The sequence below is a fragment of the Stegostoma tigrinum genome, chromosome 15, assembly GCF_030684315.1.
Source record: "Stegostoma tigrinum isolate sSteTig4 chromosome 15, sSteTig4.hap1, whole genome shotgun sequence".
NCBI classification, from domain to species: domain Eukaryota; kingdom Metazoa; phylum Chordata; class Chondrichthyes; order Orectolobiformes; family Stegostomatidae; genus Stegostoma; species Stegostoma tigrinum.
Window position 1 is genome coordinate 65,584,617 of NC_081368.1, and position 25,004 is coordinate 65,609,620.

At 42.0% G+C, this 25,004-nt stretch overlaps 1 protein-coding gene across 5 annotated transcripts in view; it reads right to left on the reverse strand.

Annotated features, from left to right (window-relative positions):
* Positions 1-25,004, reverse strand: part of pls3 (plastin 3 (T isoform)) — a 100,778-nt gene that overhangs the window by 54,419 nt on the left and 21,355 nt on the right. Inside the window, exon 2 of one of the 5 annotated variants that reach the window (XM_048544675.2) lies at positions 21,772-21,861. The exons of 3 other annotated variants lie outside the window; for them this stretch is intronic. The gene's annotated coding sequence lies outside the window, so the exon portion shown is untranslated. Of the gene's footprint in view, positions 1-6,248; positions 6,365-21,771; positions 21,862-25,004 lie in introns of those variants that run through there. One more of the 5 variants, XM_048544672.1, reaches the window with a different exon arrangement.

Sequence of the window (25,004 nt, forward strand, 5' to 3'; positions counted from 1 at the left end):
TAGACAAAAACTGTTAATGAATGAAGAACAACAACATTAGGACACTGTTCAAGTAGCAGACTCTAAGGAAACTCCTAAAAATGGAGAGACAGAGGGATTGGAGGCAGGGAATTAAAGATTTTGGGATTATGGCTTCCAGAGGAACAACGGTCAATACAGGAGCACAGGAAATTGGAGTGAGACATGGGAATCTGGAGAGAAACAAATAATGACACAAGCTTGAGATGGAAGAGCATCAAATTATGATTTCTGGAGCTGAAAGTTATAGAAGTGCGGCCGATTTAGAGTGCGATTTCCAAACCCCAGCTCCTCAGTATTTCACAACAGGAGGGTATGAAAATAAAGGTTAACGCTGACAGAATAAGTTACACGATGGGTCTTGACTATTCCCCTTTTAAGGCGGGCCTGTACACGCAGCTACATTCAAATCTTAGCTGCCTCAAAAACTTGACATCGGATTTAGTTAAATCAGTTTAAATGTAACCAGTGTATTGAATTACTTCTAAAGGGGGTAAAATTTGAGAATGGAGTTCTTTCCTCTTGCCCCATATCCTGAAAGCTTTTTGTTCTACCAAGCCAAATGGCTGGAGCATGGTGACAAGATTTGATCTCTATTGTTGAACTTGGTGTCAACTTTGCACAAGAACTGGAAATAGGAGGATGGGAAGAGAGATGCTTCCTCAGCTGTCTGGTTTCTGATTGACCTAACCTCCCCAACCCTCCTTTTCTAGACAAACTACACACGCACAAGTGCCACATGAATCAAACAGCACTGGGCCTGTAGTCAGCTCTGATGCACACTCAACTAATATATCAAATCAGTAAGAATGACCACTCATAGGAGGCAACTGATAACTTTTGTAAGTTGCAACCAGTAGAAGTTGTTACACAGCAGCATAGGTTGTTGTCTGGAGCAGAAAGCCAGCAGAGAAAACTGAAGCACAGCAAAGAAAAATTTTCTTCCAGTGCATTGTAACTGTCAGAGTGTATTATCACTGTACTGTATTGCGTCACACCGTATTTGAGCTGGAGATGCTGCTGTGCAGAGGTCAGCTTCAGGAATGTAGTTTATGCGCACACACACAGACACACACACACACTTAGCAAAGCCCAGATGGAGAGAGCAGCAAGGATCGAAGCTAAAGCAGGGGGAGTTGAGGGGTCAGCAGTGCACGTACACAAAGCATTACTCTTAACAGTACAAACAGCAGCTTGGAGAAAGGAGGTTTTAAACTAACAATTCTTTAGCAGTTAGTTATGCTCAAGAAATAAGGAAACAGCTGGTGGATGCTGCTTGCGGAATGTGATGGTCACCCACAGCGTTTTGTTGCATCTAAACCATGAGCAAGAATTCGCTCATCACAGTTCTATTAAAAAGCCTTTCCACAAAATGCTAGCAACAGTGTTGCTTTCTTTTAGGTCAGGATGCTGGAATCAGAATCCCTGCAGTATGAAAATAGGCCCTTCGGCGCAACCGAATCTTAGGACATCCCACACAAACCCAGCCCCCTGTAACCCACCTAATCTTCACATCCCTGAAAACTATGGGCAATTTAGCATGGCTAATTCACCTAACCTGCACATCTTTGGACTCTGGGAGGAAACCGGAGCACCCAGAGGAAACCTGCGCAGATACGGCGAGAATGTGCAAACTCCACACAGACAGGCACCCTAGAGTGGAATCGAACCTAGGTTGCTGGTGCTGTAAAGCAGCAGTGCTAACCACTGAGCTACCATGCTTTTTTGCTTTAACTCCTGCTGCTCATTAACGAACAGAAAAAGGGGGGAAAAAATACAGACCCTAGCTTTATAACACCCAATACTTTGAACATTCAAAGCCATTGACACTAGGTCCTTAAACATTTCCTGCTTCCCCCTCTCCCTCCTGAAATATATAGTGCTGCATTTTGAAGGTTAAAAAGGGGGGGGGGGGGGGGCGTGGACAGAATGACAGATGGATCGTGCCAAAGCTCTCTGAAAGCTGAATTGCTTTAGGCCCCACAGTTGTGCTGTGCTGTTCAGTTTAAACCAGTTTGGGTTTCTGGCCCTTGGCAGGAGGATACCCACACTCAGCAATGCAAACACAATGATCAGTGTCTCAGAAAAGGAGATTCCAGGGGAAGAAACATCTTTCATAGGCTGTTACAAACTTGACATTTAGCACTCCTTTGTTGACGACAAAAAAAAGTGACGTAAAAAGATGGTGAAGTGATAAGCATTCACGATGTTTACACTGATAAGAAATGCATCTGTACGCAAGACTTCAGCAAGTTTAAATCAACACCTGTAAATTTATTTTTATTCTTTCATGGGAAGCAAGTGTCACCAGCTAGCACAGTATTTATTGCTCATCCCTACATGCCCCACAAGGCAACGGTGAGCTGCCTTTCGGAATCACTGCAGCCTGTATGTGTGTAAGTACAGCCACAGTACTATTGGGGATTTTATCCAGCAATAAGTGACGAAGCAATGATATTGCTCCCAGTCAGAACACTCTGGCATATTCCCATGCATCGGTAGTCTTCATGCTTCCAGATAATACAGGACTTGGGTTTTAAAGAAGAACTGTTGGAGAAGCCTCAAGTTGCCACAGCGCATCTTAGAAATAGTCTACACAGCTATCCATGATGCTTTGATGGGGGGACTGAACCCAAAACCTGCTCCTCTGATGCTGCTTGGCCTGCTGTGTTCATCCAGCTCTACACCTTTTTATCTCAGATTCTCCAGCATCTATAGTTCCTACTGTCTTTGCAACTACATCATCCAGGTTATTAAAGTACACCATCATATTCCTGACTTGTGCATTGTAGATTGTAGGCAGACACTCAGCAGATTGTGGGTGTTACTCACTGACTGCAGAATTCCTAGCCACAGACTTACTCTTGTAGATAAATTTCAAAAGGTCGGTCAGGTTCAGTTTTAACTCAGTGTAAGTCCCCAGGATGTTGGTACGTGGAAGTTCATGGGCTCCATTACCACAGAATGTCAAAAGGGAGATGGTTGGGTTCTTTCTTGCTGGAGACAGCCTTTGCCTGGCAACTGTTAGACATAAATGTCACTTATCATTTAAGCCTGGGATTTATCCAGGTCTTTCTGCATACGGACACGAGCTGCTTTAGTACGAGGAGTTTTAAATGGTACTAAACACCGTGCAATCACCAATGAATAGCATGGGGGGGGGGGGGGGGTGGTGGTGGTTAAAATTTAACCTATTTTTCTAATCGAACTGTTCAGAAATATTACACACCAGGAGCAGGTAGGACTTGAATACGGGCCTCCCACGCTCTACCAGTGCGCCACAAGAGGACCTTCTTTGTGACAGGTATGATTTCTTGACAAAAAAAAGGGTTTCACCTGGCTCCCACTGTCATTTTTAACTGGTTAAACAAAGATTTTTTTTTAAAATCCAACACTACACACAATTCCAAGTTTTCTTCTCAACAAACTTTACAAAATCGGTCTTCCTCCTCCTCCCAAAACGTTTTCTGCAATGATTTGGATACAACTGCATGATTTGCTCAGCCATTTTAGAGGGCAATTAATAGTCACCCACATTGCTATGGGTCTGGAGTCACATGTAGGTCACAGATTTCCTTCCCTAAAAGCAAAAGCAAATCATGTGGGTTTTTTTTAAAAAAAATGACAAATCACTGACCGTTTCAGGGTTGCTGTCGCTGAAATGCATTTTTAATTCAGATTTTGTTAACTGAATTTACAATTCATGAGCTGGATTGGGGGGTGTGCGGATTTAAACCCAAATCGCCTGAGCAGTTTAATTAAAAAAAAGAGAGAACTTTTCTGATACTTGAAACCTGAAGTGAACACCAAATGTTGGAAATAATCCATTGGTTTGACAGCATCCGGGGGCGGGGGGGGGGGGGGGGGGGGGGGGGGGGGGTGCGAAAAGAGCGCGGGGGGAACTAGCACGGCTGCCTTACAGCACTGGAGACCCGGATTTGATTCCACCCTCAGGTGATGTCTGTGTGCAGTTTGTACATTCTGATTTTTTTGGGGGGGTGAATTTCCTCTGGTTTCCTCCCTTGGTCCAAAAGAGGTGCAGGGTAGGTGGATTGGCTGTGTTAAACTACCCATTGTGTCTAGGGTGGGATGTTGTCTGGAGGGTTGGTGTGGAAATCGAAGGGCCAAATGGCTTGCTTCCACGCTGTCAGTATGCTATGATTTTCAGCAGATACTTTTTGAAATACTGTTTTTTTAAAAACAAATGTTTGAAGTAGTTTTTTTAAATCCTGTTTACATTAGGACATTTTGCACGAATACCAGTTCAAATGAAAACCAACACATACATGAATGAGAAAAAGCTCAGTGAGAAATGTTCCATTTTTCAACACACCAAGCTCTGTAATACTGAATTACTACATTTTAAAAAAGTACCATTTTGCCGTCCGTCACGCTGATCAGTTCCCACAATCTGCTTCATGTACACCATACAGAGATAAAAGTTGAAAGATTAAATTCAATCTAACAGTTTAGTCATTGGTGGAACAGAGAATGTACGTGTTGTAAAGAAGGAAAAACCTCAGTGTGCAGTGCACATTAACATTAAAAAGGAAATATATTCATGAGAAGGAACAAGCTCCTTTTCAGCAGGGTCTAAAAGGAAACTTGAAGAGTCCAATATTGGTTACGCATAGCTTCAAATGCTAAATCAGAAATGGGCAGCTCCACTGAGTCAGTGATCAATTTCAAATTGTCATTCAGAGACAGGATGTGTTGAGGGAGTGGTGTGATATCAATTCTTTTAAAAAGACAAAATATCCAATACCAGCACCTTAAAAAGGAGGAATTTCATTCAACTTTTCTGCCAAGGACTTGTTCCCCATTTGGTAACTGTTCCTACCTTTTGATTCATTTTCGTTCAGTTGATCAAATATTTGCAATTTAAATGGAGAAAAAAATGGCCAACTGCCAGAGGGGATACACTGCTTTTTCCAGGTGAGATAAGACTGTGGGCACACCCTCTGGTGGTTTGACATGGTACATGTGAGACTAGTTATTTTCACATTTGAGTCATTAGTGTACTCAAACAGGACAGGGGTATGCATTACAGTCACACATTTTAAAAAAAAGGTCATCACCCCCAACAATCTGAGCTGATTAAGGTACACCTCCTCACTGCAACTCTGCACGCCAAGTTATCTCATTTACAATCTTGGGTAGAATTCAAACAAATTTTCCCCAAATGACATCAACACCACACCTTATTCCAACTGAAGTGAAATAGAGTTATTTTAAACAGACGAAGTTACAGTATTTTCCTTACCTTTGTTAAAAGAAAAAAAGAGAGATTAAAAGTAATGAGGAAATGTGCTCACTAAAAAGAGCCCAGTGGTGGAACTACTGATTGCATTGTGGAACACTGGGTTCACTTTTCCCAACAGTGAGAAAACTGCAAATCAAACACGTTCCCTGCGGACAGTACAAGTCAAATCTTGACTATTTCCTTCTCAAGGAATCTGCCTCCACACAAGAGTTTGAAACTTCTAGTCGAATAGCCAAAGGGGCCTCAATCCTCATTTTCTATTATGTTGTTGCGATCTATAATATTACAATAGGTCAAAATGAGCAGACTCACTAGTGGGTTCAGTGCACCACTGCACTTAAAAAGGTGTGCCTTAAGACCCCCTCCCCAACCACTCACTCCTTAAGCAGACAAAATACCACATTTCCTATTCACCTCAATCAGCTACCTATCCTCCCCCAAACTGCAGCACCCAAAAAAGCTGGTCGCAAAATTCTGAATAACTAGGTCACTACATAAAAAAAACGCGAGTGCAGTTACTGGAGATGCAGTGGCAAAGAAGTAGTGCAACATTAGTTCTCACTGCAGCTTTCAGCTGGAATACTTGATCCTGCTGTCTGCAGCAATCTTCACCCTGCGACAAATCGAAGTCAGCTTTCCTTTTGAAGTACTGCAATAGTACGTGACGTAACTTTACTGTTTAATAAAAACAGAATCCTACCAGAGTTTTACCTTCAGATCTAGTTTAATAAAAAAACAATGAACACCCATAAAGTGCTACTGAATACAAGGCCAGACAAAGGTGAGGCATCAAATCAAACTTAGAGTCAATTATTCAGCAAGAATGACAGTGTCACATTTAGCGGGGGGGGGAGGAATCAATAGATGTGTCATGTTGTCCAATGCTTAGAAAAACTTTTAAACATTTCACTAAACTAGACCAAAAAGGTGGTAAAACATAATAAATAATCGCCAATAATTAACTTACCGAGACCGCTCTGTGGAACAAACAGAGAAACTTCTCTGAAGGCAGCCTCCTGTTTAAAATAACAGCTGGTAATATACTCTCCCACACCCAACTGGCTCATTGTACAACATTCCGAACTGCTGTGCACAGAACATTAAATAACATGCCACAACATACCTAGGATGTTAGAAACAAGCACTTTTTGTTGCACAACCACTTCAAAAAGATGAAATCTCTTCCAATTTCGTGCTTGGGCCAGCTATGTTTCTTTTCCCCACAAAGCAGTTTTACATCGATTGCTTATAATGCACGGACATTAAGGCCTATTGCCTCCCCATCCCGTTCCTCTAACCCCTTCAGATACAGATTCTTTGTTGATACACGACATAGTTGCTTCGTACTTTGTCAAGGTCCCGGCTATTCAACTGGGGCCTGTTAACTGCATATTCATCTCTAACGAGCATGACCAACCAAGCCAGTCAAACTCTTGCTTTCTTTGTTTCACATGATAGTCAAAACAATTAGGTTCCCCTCAGGCCATTTGACATCTTTTACTCCAGCATTATGCCAAAACAGCCAAGTGCTTTGCTAAAACTTTCTTTCCAGCAACCTGACTCTTGTTAAGAATTATTTCCTGCCTCTAACTTAAAGGTTTCTTTTTGGCCCTGCAAGATGTAGGGCAGTGCCATTTCTGGTTTACTTTCTCAACCTTGTTAAACATCGTACACATGTCTATAAAGTTTCCTGTCAGACATCCCTTCAGGAGTTGAAAAATGTCTCAAATTCCAGTTCCAATATGGATAATGATTTATCAGAGAACCTGCAACTAAACCTTCAAACCTTGCTATTCTATCTTATTCCAGGAGGTTCTGAGTTTAATTTTTTTTAAATTTACTCTTTCATGAGACATGGGGGCATCACAATGAATTATCCCCAAATCAAGCAGCTTGTTCGGCTATTTCAGACTGGTACCTCTAAAAAGAGGCTCGCTTGAAGAATGGTAATCTGAGGAAAGTATCAGATGTGACTGTGCACCACAGAACAGTAACTGGGGACAAGGTCCTCCCTTTTGACGTGAAGGAATGGAAACTGACTCAATAATAGCCGCCAAATTCATCTCCCTTTCCTTGGTGTTGGTTCTGATCCCAGCGTGGGCATCTGGCCACAGGTTAGCACAATGCCTTATTTCCAGCCCATAAAACTGCTCAGTCTACCCTCTCCTCACCTGACACATTGCTTAAAACTTTCACCATTGCTCCCTCACCTCCTATTTTCCACCAATCATACACTAGATTTATTAAAATGCTGCAGCCCTTGTTTGAACTTGCACCAAGTACACTTCCCTTCCCAATGTTAAATTCCCTCCATCAGCTCCTGGTCACAAAAGTACCACTATATCAAAAATTCCGATCCTCAGTTTCAAATCTATCAATGGTTGATCTTCTCCTAGCCTCAATCATCAACCTCCTCCAGGACTTCAATCTGAGACTTTTGCCTAATGATTGAGGTCACTGCCTTTGGTTACCTACCTCTGTTGTCCCCTCACTATTCTCCTTTAAAAGGGTCTCTAAAATCTACTGCTTTGGCCAGCCTTCTGCCCTAACTTCATCTTACAGGGTTCAGTGTCAAATGCGGTTTGATAAAGCTCTAGTGAGAGAGATTATTTTACTGCTGAACGGTTTGAGAAAATATCTGCAATGTTTTTGTACAGCTCTGGAGCAAGTGGGACTAGAACTCTAGCCTTCTGCATCAGAGGTAGGCACACTACCACTACACCACCAGAGCCTTAAACATTTTACTGTATTAAAAGTGTGAAACATGCTTCAGTTGTTTGGATGAAAATCTATACTCCCACTCCCTCCCAAATCACAGCATCCAAGCTAGTTAGCTCAATACTTTTTGCTTCCCATAGTCCCCAAGACACAGCAGTTTGAGACAAACCACAACTGTGTTAAATGTGGTTCAAAAGGATACAGAATAACTAATTGCTTAACTTTTTTTAAATAAAAACAAATGAAACTCCGACCTTGAATAAAGCCGAATTTTAAACAAATCTTAAAAACAAGACCAGCCAGAAAGCAAGACAAAGGCTAAAATCTCCAAAAATATTAATTGGCACAAGTTGTTTCCTGCAATGGAGACAAAATAATTTAATGAGCCAGAATTTCACAACCATCTCATCCTGTGGTTAAATTCAAACCATTTCAACTTTAAAGGACTGGAGAAAGTCAATATTTATCTTGTTTTTCTAATGCATTTCAAATCTCATTTGACATTGCATTAAAGCTTTCAGTACCGGCCATGATATAATGCCTCACGTACAGATGTGTCAGCTTTCAGTTTGATTCTGTACAACAAAAAATTTCTTGATCTATTGTACATATTAATAATGTTGTACAATACAGAGCTGAGTCATTACTTTGACATGAACACAGACTGAAACAAATCCTTATTATTTTGATGTATTTTGCAGCAACTTAAATACACTGGAGGACCCAATTGTTATAATCTAAAATTAGTTGGCAAATAGCCATTTGAGTAAGGGCAGTTGCTGCTCATTGTATCAAACTAGAAGAAATGAGAGCTCATTGAATTTTTATTCAGTCATAGGACATGAGCATTGCTGGTTGGGCCAGCATTTATTGCATGTCCCTGGTTGACTTCAAAAAGGTGGTGGTGAGCTGCCTTCTTGAACGACTTCAGTCCTTGTGCTGAGGGTTGACCCACAGTGCTGTTAGAGAGGGAATTCTGACCCAGCAATAGTGAAGGAATGGCGATATTTTTCCCAAGTCAGGATGGGGAGTAGGTTGCAGTGGTGGTCCCATGTATCTGTTGCCCCTGTCTTCCAGATAGAAGCTGTCACAGGTTTGGAAAGTTAAATTTCTATAGTGCTTCTTGTACATCATACACATTGCGTTACAAAAAGGTGCTGGTGGTGGCAAGAGTGGATGTTTATGGATTTGGTGCCAAATTAAGTGGGCTGCTTTCTCCTGGATGATGTCAAGCTTCAAGTGTTGTTAGAACTACACCCATCCAGGCAAGTGGCAAGAATTCCATCATACTCCTGACATGTGCCTTATAGATGGTGGCCAGGCTGTGGGGAGTCAGAAGGGGACTTACTGACCACAGTTTACCTACAGTTTGACTTGCTCTTGTAGCCATTGTTTGTGTGGTGGGTCCAGTTGAGTTTCTGGGTAATGGTAACCATTAGGATGTCGATAGTGGGAGACGGTAACACCAATGAAAGTTAACGGGTGGTGGTTAGATCTTTTCCTGTTAGAGATGATCACTACCTGGAATTTCTGGGGTGCAAATGTTACTTGCTATTTGCCAGCCCAGGTCTGGATGCTGTCCGGATCTTTTTGCATTTGAACATGGACTGCTTCAGTAACTGAGGTGTCGCAAATCATTCATTGCTGAGTGCACATCAAAACCTTTGAGCTTGCAATGGAGGGGAGGTCTTTGATGAAGTAGCTGAAGATGGTTGGGCCTAGGACTCTACCCTAAGGAATGCCTGCAAAAGATGTTACAGAGCAGAGACGATGGACTTCCAAACAATCACAACTATATTCCACTGTGCCAAATATGACGCCAATCAGTGGAGAGTTTACCCCCGATACCCATGTGTCCAGTGTTGCTAGGGCTCCTTGATGCCATTTGATGAAGTCTCCTACGACAAGGAGAGTCACTCTCACCTCACGTCTGGAATGCAACTCTTTTGTTCATGTTTGAATTGAGGCTGTAATGAGATCAGGAGCTGAGTGGGCCTGGCAGAACCCAAACTGGGCGTCACTGAGCAGGTGCTGCTTGATGACACCTTCCATCACTTTGATGATGGAGCATAGACTGATGGCATGTTAATTGGCCCAGTTGGATTTGTCCTGCTTTGTGTACAGGACATACCTGGGCAATTTTCCACATTGGTCGATTAGATCCCAGTGTTGTACCTGTGCTGGAACAGCTTGGAAGCAGGGGATTATGTAGGTAGCGTTGTTCCATAGACACTTCTCCAAGAAGATCAAAAGCCAGACTGAGCAATGCTACATAGAAATATCTCAGGATGGCACGCTAGGAGTAGGGAACAATCACACAATGGAGCATTAATGGGCACTATTCAAGGGTTTGGGAACAAATAAAAAGGGAGCTTTTAATGCAACCTGACATGGGAGTACTTGATGAGTGATAATGGGAACTGCAGATGCTGGAGAATCCAAGACAACGAAATGCGAGGCTGGATGAACACAGCAGCATCTCAGGAGCACAAACGCCGACATTTCGGGCCTAGACCCTTCATCAGAGAGGGTAATCATCCCCCTCTCTGAAGAAGGGTCTAGGCCTGAAACGTCAGCTTTTGTGCTCCCGAGATGCTGCTGGGCCTGCTGTGTTCATCCAGCCTCGCATTTCATTGTATGGGAGTACTTGATGTTGACACAAGGTACCTGGAATGACAAAATTTGCCACGTCTATCACTGGCAACCTCAAATCTAAAAGGCAAAACTGCAGATATGTGCGTTTGCACACACATGTACATCCATCACAATCACGTGAATTGTCAAAATGGCTGCCTCACCTTGCACAAAAAAAACCCATTCTAACGAGTTTCATTCAACAAGTGCCAGCCACTGCTAGAAGCAGCACTCGGCCGCACAACCTTCTGCTGTCGAGGTAAGTCCCATGGGCTTGGCCCTTCAGTGCAGCACAGAGGGAGGGCTGCACTGGGAGGTGTTGTCTTTCAGATGTGAAGTTCATTGGAAACTTTCTGTTCTGTTCAAGTCAGCATAACAGATCCATGACACTATTTTAGAGAGGCTCAGCAGGCATTATCCCCAAGGACCTGGTTGCCATTTTAACTCTCCACCAACAGCATTTAAAGAACTGATTACCCAATGGTAACCTTGCTGCTATAGAGAGACAGAAATCGCTGGAAAAGCTCCGCAGGTCTGGCAGCATCTGTGCCGAGAAATCACAGTCAACGTTTCAGGTCTGGTGGCTCTTCCTTAGAATCTTGCTGCCGTTTGTAGGATCTTACTGTGCATGCACTGGATTCAACATTTCTAACCGCAACTCAACTTCACAAGTGCAGAGGAGGTATGAGAAAGTGATAAGTTTTCTTTTGTTTAGATAGGCCCTAAACTTCTTGAAAGTCTTTTTTTTTGGTTGCACAGATCTTACCTTCACATCCCACATGCAATGAAATGCATCAAGTTTGTGCTGCCATTAGCTTGGGGTGTCCTGTGGGGGTATAAGTGGGTGCAGCGCATCAGCACTCCCTAATTAATAAATTGGCAGAGAAAAATAGGCATCTTTCTACTCTGGAGGGGAAAAACAAAAGCGTGCAGCCTGATATGCGAGAAGCGAATGAGACTTGGTTGCAGCAAGCTCAGAGGATGAAAATCCTGGGGACAAAGTCTCAATCCAAACACAACATAAATCAAATTTCCAAGTGGCTTCAGATGGTGCCAGAAACCGTAGGAGTGACTGCATGATATACTGCCCAGCTAAGTTTGCACTGCATTATCTCAACATATGGAATTAATTTGCTCCAACTCCCTTTGTTAGGGATCAGTCTAATACTGTGCTTCTGAAGGGCAGAGGATTAAAAAGGCACACAAATGGAAAACTCTGGACCTCTACTGCACAATGGCAGTTCCATGATGCCAGCCCAGGGGCAGCATATGTTTGAACAAATGTTTTCTGATGACAAACTGTCAACAGCACATTTACTCTTCCATGATGGAACAATATCGAACAGATTTAAAGAAAAGCTGACAGCAAACATAAATGCTGGGATATCTGGTTACTGCGATTGTTACATGTTAATTTGCTTGAAACAGTGTGGCTAAAATTCTTTAAAAAAAACTGCCAATTTGCTGGCTCCCACCATCACAATTTGACCGGTCTAGAATTATTCACCTCAAAAAATCTGAATGTTATAGTGCAGCATTTAATTGTTTCAGAATTAAGTCTGGGGAGGGGGTCTGAGTCCTACTGCTCAACATGAAACAACGATAATTCTTCATATGCATAACAACTTGCAAAAAAAAGGAAGAATCAAAGGAAAACTATGTCTTATACAACCTCAGGAAATTCCAAAGCTCTTTACAGACATCAAAATACTTGGACATTTAATCACTCTTGCAAAAATAAAAAAATAGGGGAATGCAGCAACCAATCTACAATGTGCGACAAAAGCCACGAGAGGAGGAAGCAGGCATTTTGTTTTCTAGAAGTGATGGGTCAGGAACCATTTGTCGAGGACATCAGGGAGAGGGCACCCCCTTCTCCCCTTTGAGTGGCACCATAAAAGATTCTTAACACCCACCTAAGAGAATACCGAAGGCACATCTGACGGTAGCAATTCTGACAGTGGCATTTTGTTCGTGCTGCAATGAAGCGCCTGTCCAGATCACGCAGCTAAAGTCCCAAAAGAGGCACAAAGCCACAACCTCCTGTCCCATAAGCAGAAGTGACACCAACAGAGCCACTGTCCCAGCATAGGACCAGTTTAGAAAAGCAAATATAAAACTTTGCAATGGAAACGATTGTTTAAAATAAAAACAAAAAAAAAACTCACTGAATCCATCCAAAAACTGCATGACGTAGAGTCACAAAAGTGTATGGAAATGCTCAGTAATGTCAGGATTTTAAACCAACATTAAAAGAAATATCAGTCCAAACTTTAGTGTTCACTGATCTGTAAACCTTTGACTGTTTTCTCAATTTCTTCCTTACCAAGACAATGGCATAGTGCTAATGTCACTTGCGTAGTAACCCAGAGACTCAGGGTCATAATTTGTGCTGTTGCAGGCATGATGGGCCAAATAGTCTCCTTCTAAAAAAACTCAAATTGGATTTTATAAACATTCCATTGTAGGTGGAAACACGAACATAAAGATTCTAGCATGCACTCATCATGTGTTGCTAGTAAACAGAGGTCAGACAGTCACAGATGAGATAAGAAGTTAGGACTCTCGAGGCCAAGTCCTGCAATGACTGTTTTATGGTCAAAATATATCCAGGAATACAAACATGGCACAAAGTCAAATGTTGAAAACTTTCAACTACTACTACATAGGCTTTTTAAAAACCGCACAACTTTGGCTTTGATAACAATAAGAGCTTAAAGTTGACACTAATGTCTGGGTCTCATTATTACATGCAGGGAGGTGACAATACAGAGATATTAATTGGAATGTGTGAAGGAATAACACAAAACAGGCCTCAACCAGTCTGAAGAGCGCACAATGACACTACAGGCCTCAGTGCAAAAACATCAAATCATCTGTTAGCTCAGGGACAATCAGTTTGCTTAGAATAGTGGCTGAGGTAAACATTTTGTCTCATCATACAATGAACAATAGGGAATAAAACATTGCCAGAGAACTGGGTTTTGTTCATTGACACATTGATTTACTTAGTCTTGAGTCACAACAATGCAGTTCTATCAGACTTCAAAACAAGCATAGAAAGCATATATGCGTTATTGCATCATCCAATATATATTGCCCAAAAAAATCATGATCTCAGGCTTAGTGATATTGTCGAATCAGTCTGTGAGCAGCGAAGGCATTGTGCAGGTAGAAGACACAAGGTCCCCACTTACAGCAGTGACCAATGATGGTGAATCAATGAAGTGCATCTGTTTCTGCAGTGAAATGTGTAACGCCACACCTTGGCATGATTCCAAAATATGTGACGACCCCAAAAAGGTAGAAACAACCTGACAGGGTACTCATGTCTAATGAGGTGCTGGGTTTAATTAACAAACAAAAACAAGCAATGTTACAGAAACTCAGCAGGTCTGGCAGCACCTATGGGAAGAAAGCAGAGTTAGCATTCCCAGTACTGTAAGTCTTCAGCAGAAGGTGAAAGCTAATTAACAATGGCTAATTTCAAAATGGTCAAAAGGCTGTGCTTGCAGACACCAAATAGCATGCGCAGATTGGCAGCAATATCTCTTATGAATAGTTACAGACATTTACAAATACCAATTAAGTATACTATTTTAAATGAAAGAGCACATTGTTTCATGCTTGATTTCTGTGTCCCAAAATACAACTTCGATCTTAAATTTTAAGCATTGCCTTAGGAGTACATACTTGCAATGCGTTAGTCACAAATACCAATTAATTTTAGCAAAGAAGCATATTGAGAGAATAGCACTTTACAGTACTAGTAAAAAATGCAGAACAAAACTTTTAATGTTCAATAATCATAATAGTGTATACATGTGTACAATACATTGATGTCAGCAAGCTGATCATAATTCACTTACAATGGCTCACCCTGTTTACTTTCAGAATACAAAGCCCACCAAAGCATAGGAACTGATTAGTAGATGACTAAACAATGAATTTCATTTACAGCTTGGGCTCAGATATTAACTTCCACACTCCTAATCCTGCTCAAATAGGAATTATGCACATTTCCCTAATTTAAAGGCCTTGGTACTGGCTGCCAAATAAAATGTAGCTCAATTTTGCATGTCTCCTCACAATCCAAGAATTCCAAGTCATAAATCGTCTCCATCACTATTTCTTAACCCTGTCTGATCAGTGTCCATCTTGAACATGCCCAAAACTCTGCACATAGTAACAGATGTCTCAAAATCATATGCTTCATTTTAAAAATGAATACCACCAAAATCTGTCAGCACATCCAAAAGCCAGTAATCTGAAACTTTCCAGGTCCGAAAAAGGATCAAATCTGGTTGAAAGTGCAACAAAATCCTGAACCACATTCCTTCTCCAACATTCCACTACGTAGTGACAGATTTGAATGTCTTTAAGACACCACGAACCAAAATGGGGGTAACTCAATATTTCAGATTTAATACTTAACAGAAATTTGCAGATTACATTTTTAAAATGAATTCATGAATGCAATGTAACGAAACTGGATTTGACTTGGTGATGGTGCAACTCTATTGTTCATCTCATCATGATATAATACTTTCCATGCAAAAAATATAACAGGACAACTGTCAGGTCATTAATTGGCATAAACTGCCTTGAATTACATAAATTTTGCGATTAAGTCTTTTTTGGTTTGCATATTGTGCTGCAGGAGCCAACTCAGCAGGCAATGCAACATTAAAAAGGGAGGACAGTACCAAGGGTTTCACCATATTTCACTGTCCCAAAGTATTAAATTCTTACTAGGAAAGAGGTCAGAGCTTATTCATGCAAGGTTTTTACTAAGCCACTCAAACAAGTACACCTGAAGAATAAGTAACTTTTGTATCACGCAAGTGCCAGATAATCACTATCTCCAAGACAACAAAAAAATCAAACATCTTGACATTCAATAGCATTACCATTGTTAAATCCCCCAGTATCAACATTGGAGGGCTTGCCACTGACCACAAACAGAACTGGACCAAATCATACAAACACTGTGGCTATAAAGACCAGGTCGGAGGCTAAGAATCCTGCAGTGTGTAACCAATCTCCTGACTTCTCAAAGGCTGCCCAATTATTTAAGGCACAAGGACATGCCTGGATGAATACAGCTCCAACAACATTTGAAAGTTGTCCTGGGCGGTGTCAAAGCAGCCCGCTTGATTGGCACCACGCAAAAAAAAAATCACTCCTTTCACCATCACCGCACAGTAGCACTAGGGGTGTACCATTTAGAAGATGCACTGCAGAAGTTCATGCAGTCTCCTTTGACAGTCGTCTATGACCACTACCAACTAGAAGGACTAGGGCCACAGATAATGGGAACACCACTCCAAAAAGTTACTCACTGTCCAGACTCAAATATAAATGCCATTCCTTCAGTGATGCGGAGTTGAAATCCTGAAACCCTCTCCGTTGAAGCACTGGTGGATCTAACTTGACCAAACGGATTGCAGGGGTTCAAGAAGGCAGATCACCAGCACCTTTTCAAGAGCAATTAAGGATGGACAAGAAATACTGGACCAGCCAGTGACACCTGCATTCCATGAATGAACAAAATCAAACCCAGGAGGTAGTAACGGCATGGCAAATCGTGTTACTGAACTGATTACATTTTTACAACAAGCAACACCTTTTCGGGAAAGAAATCTGACAGCCTTACCCACTCTGGCCTCCGCATGACTCCAGACAGAGATAAATGTGGTTTACTCATTTATCCTGTCACATGGCCCGAACAAACCACTCAGCTCAAAGACAATTAAGGACGGACAGTAATTTTGGCCCAGTCAAGTCACTAAGGTTCCATATATTAAAAATATTTTAAAAATCACCATCCTGGTTAGCTTCAAAATTGTTACGTTCAATGTCATGGTAGTAAGAAAGAATCAGGGCACCACTCCAGTCATGGTCTTACTAATTAACAGTGTGTTCTGGCAACTTTTCATTCTACAAGTTGTACCTTCGTCCACAACTTCACCAGAGTTTGGATTATTAACAGAGCCAGACTTGAACCTCATGCCAATCCTGCTTTCCTTGACACCAAAGTCACAATGCTGCCTGGCAATAGCCAATAAATAAAAAAAGTTCAATAGTCTGAAGAAGGGGATGCGAAAAGCATGATTATTCATTTACCATACTAACAGGAGAACGTTATGACTTAAATGCACCCAATTCTCCACGTGGAATATTGGCCTCACAATGTTCTAACTCACCACTCTGCTACCACTAATGACTCAAATATCTATAATTTCTTGCTCTTGGCATTGGAGTAGCATGGTAGATTATCATATCATAATCAGGGAATTGTAAATGTAGCTAAAAATATAGTTTCCAACAATTCTAGGACTCAATGCCTTTATGTTTAAAGCTAGCCATCAAAAACAAAAATCTTTTGTCGCCAAAAACACTACAGAGCTTTTTTTTTAAAAAAGAAATATTCCATGGCTGGCCATCTCAATTACAAATGCCACTGGTAAAGAAAACAAATATCAATGAGAAGTCAGCTGGCCTTGATGGAGTTGGCCATTTCTCTATCTGGACATGGACGGGGTCAATGCATCTTCAAATGATCCTCATGGCAATGCACTCAGGCAAATACAAACTGACGTCCATTGGTCTAATGATCCAATGATCTAGATGTTGGTTGGAATTACTTGCCCAGGCAACAAATGCTTCAAGATGCCATCAAACAGTGGATGTGCAAAACATATCAGAGAGACAAACACAGGCTAACGTGACAGTGTCAGGCACTGGCAGAAGGCTAGAAAACAGCATATGAAATATATGATAATAAAATGTGAGGCTGGATGAACACAGCAGGCCCAGCAGCATCTCAGGAGCACAAAAGCTGACGTTTCGGGCCTAGACCCTCCAGAGATGCTCTCTGATGAAGGGTCTAGGCCCGAAACGTCAGCTTTTGTGCTCCTGAGATGCTGCTGGGCCTGCTGTGTTCATCCAGCCTCACATTTTATTATCTTGGATTCTCCAGCATCTGCAGTTCCCATTATCTCTGAGCATATGAAATACTCCACTTTTAAACTTTATCCGAGCTTAAGACTCCCCCACAGATGGGGCATGGCCAATCAGTACATAAATCTAAAGTGGCTTTCACAGCTGTCATGACCAAATAGCCACTTGTGATCAAGACTGCTGCTCTCTACCATTTTTAACCAAATGCTCCTTCCTTGCTGCTGGGAATCTGTTACATGTTTAAACAACTGTTCGACTTGCATTACCAATAAAAGAATCCCCAGCAACAGATTCAGTAAAAAGAAGAACATGACTTAACCCCTAATTATAATATTCCAATGGTAACACCTGCCTTTAAAAGATTTGCAGATATTTTTCTAATCAACTTGTTCAGAGATGTTATCATACATCTCTGGAATTGGTGGGATGTGAACCCAGACCAGACCAAAGGCAGGGACAATACTGCAATGCCACAAGAATACTTTGTAAGGAGGTCATATAAAGAATCATACAAAGTACAGCAACCTACTCTGAGAAGAGTAGTATTAATAAAAAAAGACAACTGCTTATGATTGTTACAGATCAGACCAGACTCCCTCCAAATTTTCTAAAGGTGGTAGCTTAGACCCTAACTTTTTCTTTGAAGCTAAATGTGAGGAGGCCTTTTTCAGATTCAATTCTGTTGGTCCAACTGCTCAGCCTTAAGCAAAGCACAATTTATTCAAACACAACAGTTAAAATACAACAAAAAAAGAAGAATTTAGAATAAAAACTCTATTGGAAAACTTAACAGAATAATAGATTATTATGCTACTAAACAGTAACTATTCCAAAATAGTGGCGTCCCATAAATACACCCTTGGCAAAAGGTAGATTCAGAAAAGCAGTATTGTCTCACACGCAACACCAGCAACAAAAACATCCAGAAAACACCTAGAGAGTGTGCAGAAGCCAAGGCACACACATTGCTGGCATCTCAGCTGGGTTGGAAGGCAATAACTCATGCAGAAGAGACTGAAAATCTTCGTTCTGAGACAGCACAATCGCACCCAATCAGGCCGCGTTTATTATTCCAACTTTAAAAAATAAACCCAAGGCCTCACAACTGGTTTACTCTAGCAGTTAGGAGGTACATAGCAATCTTTTTTTGGAAGAGTGGTTTTAAGACAAGAAGACAAAATAACCTCTTAAATACGCAGCTTTATTACATGACCGTTTTACGTTTAGGTACATAGAGAAATGAAGCTGTTACAAAGAATCTCTTTGCTTTGGTTGGGAAATTTAAAGAGATATTCAGACCATAAAATTTATACTTGATTCATTTAGCAAGTAAATCCTGAAAATCTAAGGTTGATTCACTGTTGTTTCAAAGCAGTTTAAATGGCAAATCTGTCATATTAGGCTGCTTGGAGCAGCACTGATCTGGAAAAAAAATTCAGAACCAGAAAAAAAGAGTGGCTTACGAATCTAAGAAATAGAAACAAGGGTAGGCCATTCAACCCCTTAAGATTGAATGGTGACACAACACGACCATAGCTTCTGTGCATTTTCCTGCCATTTTGCTGTAACCTGAGATTCCCCAACTGATTAAGAATTTACCTCAGCCTTAAATATACACTAGGACACTTCCCCACAGCTTGGTATGGCATGGCATTCCAAAGACTCACAACCCTCAGAAGAAATCTTCCTCATCTCAGTCCTACATTGGCATCCCTTGATTTTAAGGCTATGCTCTCTGGTCCGAGACTTGCCCATGAATGGCAATATCCTCTCAGCATTTACCTAGTCAGGCCTCCTTAGAATTGTATGCATTTTTATGGGACCACTTCTCATTCTTCTGAACTTCAGTGAGTAGATTCCCCAATGCATTTAGCCTTTCCTCATTAGGCAACCCCTCCATAATCAGGGAGCATTCTAGTGAATCTTCTCTGAACTACCTTCAATGAAATGCTATATGCATATCTTGTTGGATCTGCAGGGGGTGGGACCACCACAACATCAGGGACCTCAACTCATGCCCCATCGTATTCGGCAGTCGAACACTGTGCACCTCCTTGAAAAGATCACACACGTGCTGACACTCAAGTGAATGCAACAATGCTCATTGTAACAAACACGACACAATTGCTGGTGTTTGGGGATTTGAAGCATGAAGACTGCCTCACTAAAACTGCTATTCACTAAGCTAGTTCAATCTGTGGATATATCTGCCAGACTGGACTTTCAGAAGATGGAGAGACAGCCAAGGAGGAAGTCCCTATTTGACTTTATCCTAAATGGTCTACTGTCACAGTTGCGGCAGTCAATGACAATACGCAGGGATGTGCTCAATGCACGATGAGGGGAGAGGCAGTGCCACCTTCCCACTAAGGGGGCACTCTATCCCATTCGTTGCCACCACACTAAATGGGAAATTCAGACCTGATCTGGCAGATCAAACAAGACATCCTTGACACACTACAGGCAGCATCAGCATTGTACTCAATCTACAACCTCATTGTTCAACACCAAGTGTGTCCACACACATCACATCCTACTATTATCTTCAGCCCAAAAATGAACAATCTTCTACTACACGTATAGCACAGGATGACATGCACATCAAAACAGCAGAACTTGCATTCTGTGGGCAGACATAAGCAATTCCACAACTGGTGGTTCGGATGTCATCTCTGCAGTCTTGCTGCACCCAATCACAAAAGTTGCTGGACAATTAAATAACTAACTAGAGAGGATTTTGCAAACATTCCAATCCTCAAAATGACAGGAACCCCAACACACAGTGCAAAAAGAAACACCAAAGTCCTCACAGATAGTAGGAACTGCCGATGCTGGAGAATCTGAGGTAACAAAGTATAGAGCTGGATGAACACAGCAGGCCAAGCAGCATTTAGAGGAGCAAGAAGGCTGACGTTTCGGGCCTGGACCCTTCTTCAGAAATCTTCACACCCATTTTTGGTTAAACACATGAAAATCAATGATTGTTATAGCTCCTGCCGGAGGTTCCAGCATCACAGATGGCAATTATCAGTAAATTCAAACCACTTTACACAGTAAAGAAGTGGGTGAAAGCACCAGATACTGCAGACATCACAGGCCCTCACAACATGGACAATATTACTGAAGATTTGCCCAATTCTCCAAGGAAAGCTGCCCCAATATAGCCACAGAACTGGTGTCAGTTCCTTTCTGTGGAAACGTCTAGCTCACATAACACAAGATAAATTGAATTAATTTAACTACCACTCCATCAGTCTACCCTTGGAGCACCTGTAAAGTGATGGCAGGAAAGAGCAAGGTTACTTTATCAGTACCTTCCAAAGCCCACAAACCCTGCCAGCTAGCAGCGCATACATGGCAACATGACAATCTGCTAAGCTGCTCTGAGTAACAGTTCTCCCTGTTGGTTGGAGTCAAACCTGGCACATAGCATGATGGTTGAAGTTGTTGCAGATCAGTCATCTCACTTCCAGGGCATCTCTGCAGAGGCTCCTCAAGGTCATGTCATACTCCCAACCACCTTCAGCCGCTTCATTACCATAAATGATCTTCCATCACAAGGTCAGTGGTGTTGGGGGGAATGCTCAGCTCCATTCACAAGTCCTCAGATATTGTTCAAATGCAACAAGGTCCGGATAATATCTGGGCCAGGCTTGACAGGTGCAAGTTAATGTTTGAGCCACATAACTGCCAGAAGATGACAACCATTTCCAATAAGAGCGAATCTAAAAATCACATCATGGCATTCAATGGATCATCACCAAATTCCCCCACTTTCAAAATCCTGATGGCTACCATTGACTGGAAACCCAACTAAAACTTGCCATATAAATATCGTGGCTGCAAGAGCAGGTGAGAGGCTAGGAATCCCAGTGAGCAACTCACCGTCTGACTCCTCAAAGTCTGTCCACCACCTAGAAGGCACAAGTCAGGACAGTGATGAAATAACTCCTCAGTTGCCTGCACGAGGGCACCTCCAACAATGCAAGAAGTTTGACACCATCACCAGCCAGCTTGACTGGAACCGCCTATTCAAACATCCACTCCCTCCACCACCTACACTCAGTAGTAGCGGTATGTACTATCTGTAGGATACACTGCACCAGGCCTCAGGTTGTTTGCTATTCCTCCAAAATCACAGCCTAATGCCGTCCCACATTTGCTGACAAACTCACATGAAGCAGAAGCACAGAAAGGGCTAACGATTAGAATTCTAGCTCCTTGCAAAAATCTTCCAAATAATCCTCATTCATTCGAAGCTGGAGCTGCGAAAGAATGAAAAAATCATTTAAAAACAAGCAATAACCTCTCATTATATGCTTTTATTTCTTTTGGTCTATGACCCTCTGTTGCAACTTTATGTAACTATTAATTATGGTAATCCTATGAATGAGCTGCAAATTCATCAAATGGGTAAAGCAGAGGTCAGCCCATTGTGGAAAAGGCTCTGGTCGACAACATACATGCCAAAGGCTGGCTATCCCTAATCTAGGAGGGCAAGGACAGCAGATACATGGGAATGACACCACCTGCAAGTTCCTCTCCAAGCCACTCCCTGTCCTGTCTTGGAAATATAAATCACCATTCATTCACTGTAACTGGGTCAAAATCCTGGAATTGCCTCCCAAAATAGCATTGTGGGTCTATGTGCAGCACACGCAGCTCACCATCAACTTCTCAAGGAAAGCAGATGCTGGCCTACCTAGCAATGCCTACAGCCCCGGAATGGAATTGAAAAGAAAGAATTTCCATGCCTTTTTTTTTTAAAAAAGATGGTCCTGATCGATCTTTAACATTCACCCGAGGGGTTAAATGTTACCTCACTGAAAAACTGGCCCCAGTCCTCAGTTGGACAAAAATGGTTGCCTACATTTTGTCAAGCGTGTTTAGTGAGACTTGGGACCCACATTTTCTGGCATGGATTAAAAAAAAAGTGTTCCACCAACTCAGCGAGGCTAGAACAGACCCCAGTGTGGTACTGCTGTTCTACCCAGTAATGTTACATCCATAGCCTACAGCTTCCACACATTGAAATACGGAACTTCTGACCTAAGGATCTGATGCCGATCAGTCACTGACATTTCGTGAATACATCAGCTTGAGACAATTAAAATCATTTCAGTAAACAAACATTCTCAGTGTCAAGAACCAACAAATATGAAAATGACTAAACTATTGATGGTACAAAGTATGTTTGGCTTACTAGTATTAAGAGGGGGCTACATCATATGCTCATTTCAGTTCCATCTATTTCGTGCATTTGTTGGTAATACAATTGTTGTCCAGATTTTCTACTGTTTCACATCCATCTAATGAAGAGTACACTGTGTTGATGCAAAATCAATGAGAAGGCAAATTCAGATGGCATCCAACAGAACTAAATTCACCTGGTGGGTGTTGAAGATTCACAGAACAGAGGGCATGAGGACAAGTTAGAGGATTGGGTGGGTCAGGTGGCGGTGGAGGGGTGGGAAGGTGGTGAGAAATAGAATAGTGTAAAAAGAAGGTGTTGAGAGAGTCCCGATGGAGATTGTCCAGGAGGAATCTGGAGGGGTTGTCACTTTGTCGTGAGCCAAGATTTGGAAGTAGGATTTAATCCCTCCAACCTTTCCTGAGCAACTACCCAGGGAAGGAAGCCAAAACCTCACTGGAAATCTCTGACTCAAACTTAGAATTGGGAACTTTTGATAAAAAAGGTCCAGGTAATTGCTCATCAGAAGTTTTCTCTTTCTAGTCAATTTGCCCCAGTTGGTGTTACAGAACTCTTAAACCAGCATCTTTCAACAGATCTGTCACTGGCTGGAGACAGAGGGGTCTAGGCTGTCATTTTTGTATGAAACAGATATCAAAAAGAGACAGTGTACTGCACTGCTCAAAGCATCTGGAATTGAACAAACCAACTAGTTAATTATAAAAAACTGTGGAATGCATAGCATTCGAAAAGTCTGTGCTACTTTTAACTCTACTCAGTAATAGATGCGCTTCTAAACATGACAACTGGCTCAACCCATCTCCACAAAAAAAAAGAGTACAAACATATGTATGTTCTACAGAACTTACACCAGACACGTCTGTCACCGGTGTGCAGTCCTAAAACTGCCGTTCCTTCAGCAATGGGTCAACACAAGTCAGCTGTTTAAGATGCATTCATTCCTGGCCAACTGAAGCGTTGAATGAATAAAGTGTGAAAGGTTGCAACTGTATTTTTATTATGTGCCTTTGACTTTATATGATGTCCCAAGGCACTTCACAAGTACATTATAAAACTATGTATCACATCAGGGCATGAAAGACATTAGGTCAATTTGGTCAAACACAGGTTTTTCAAAATGCAGTATGAGCCGAGAGTATTGCTTGATAAAGATGCACTCAATTATTGCACAGCAAGAATGCAAGATAAAAAGCTTCAGCAAGAGGTGACAAAAAAAATATGCTGGAAAAGCTCAGCTGGTCCAGCAGCATCTGTCTAGAGAAATCAGTTATCAGTTTGGATCGAATGACCTTTTCTCAGAACTGATGGCAGCTAGGAAAAATCTTGGTTTATATGGAGATGGTCGGGAGGGTGATGGTAAGAAGTAAACAACGGGTAGAGATACAGCCCAAAGACAGAAGAACAATTGGACAGATAAAGCAATGGATAATGATCTGGTTAGGCAGGTGAACAGCTAATGGTTGCTGTTAGTGGCTAATAATGGGTTGTCTGTAATGGCAGACCACGTGATAACAAAGTCTGCTGCGTGCAAGGGGAGGTAAGGTCATGGGAGAGCTCAAGCCCTAAAGTTGTTGAATTCAATACAGTCCAGAAGTCTGCAGGGTCCAAGTGGCAAACGAGATGTTGTGGAGCACTGCAGCAAGCCAGAGAAAGATGTTGGCCAGGGAACAGGGCGAGTGTGTTGAAGTGGCAGACAACTGGAAGCTCAGTTTTTTTTTTGCTAACAGAACGTAGATCTTGTGCGAAGCGGTCACCCAGTCTACGCTTCATTTCCCCCAATGTAAAAGGAGACCAGATTGTGAGCAGCAAATACAGTAGACTAGATTGGAGTGAAGTGTAGGTAAAGTACTGCTTCACCTGGAAGGTGAGTTTGAGCCTTCCGACGGTGAGAAGGAAGTAAATGGGCAGGTTTTACATCATCTGCGGTTGCAGGAGGAGATGCCATGGGGCTCTGCGAGGGCGTTGGCAGTGACAGGAGTGGACCAGGGTGCCCTGAAGGAACGGTCCTTGTGGAAGGCTGACAAGCAAGGGAAGAGGTACATGTGTCTGGTGATGGCAGAACATGGTAGCTAAGGATCTTAAGACCTCTTTGTTCACACCCCCCCCCCCACCCCAACCCCCCCCAGCAATACTCAGGAGGCTTTAAGCACTAAGAAAGCAAATGGAGGTAGGCAAGCGTAAGGATGGAATTTTGGA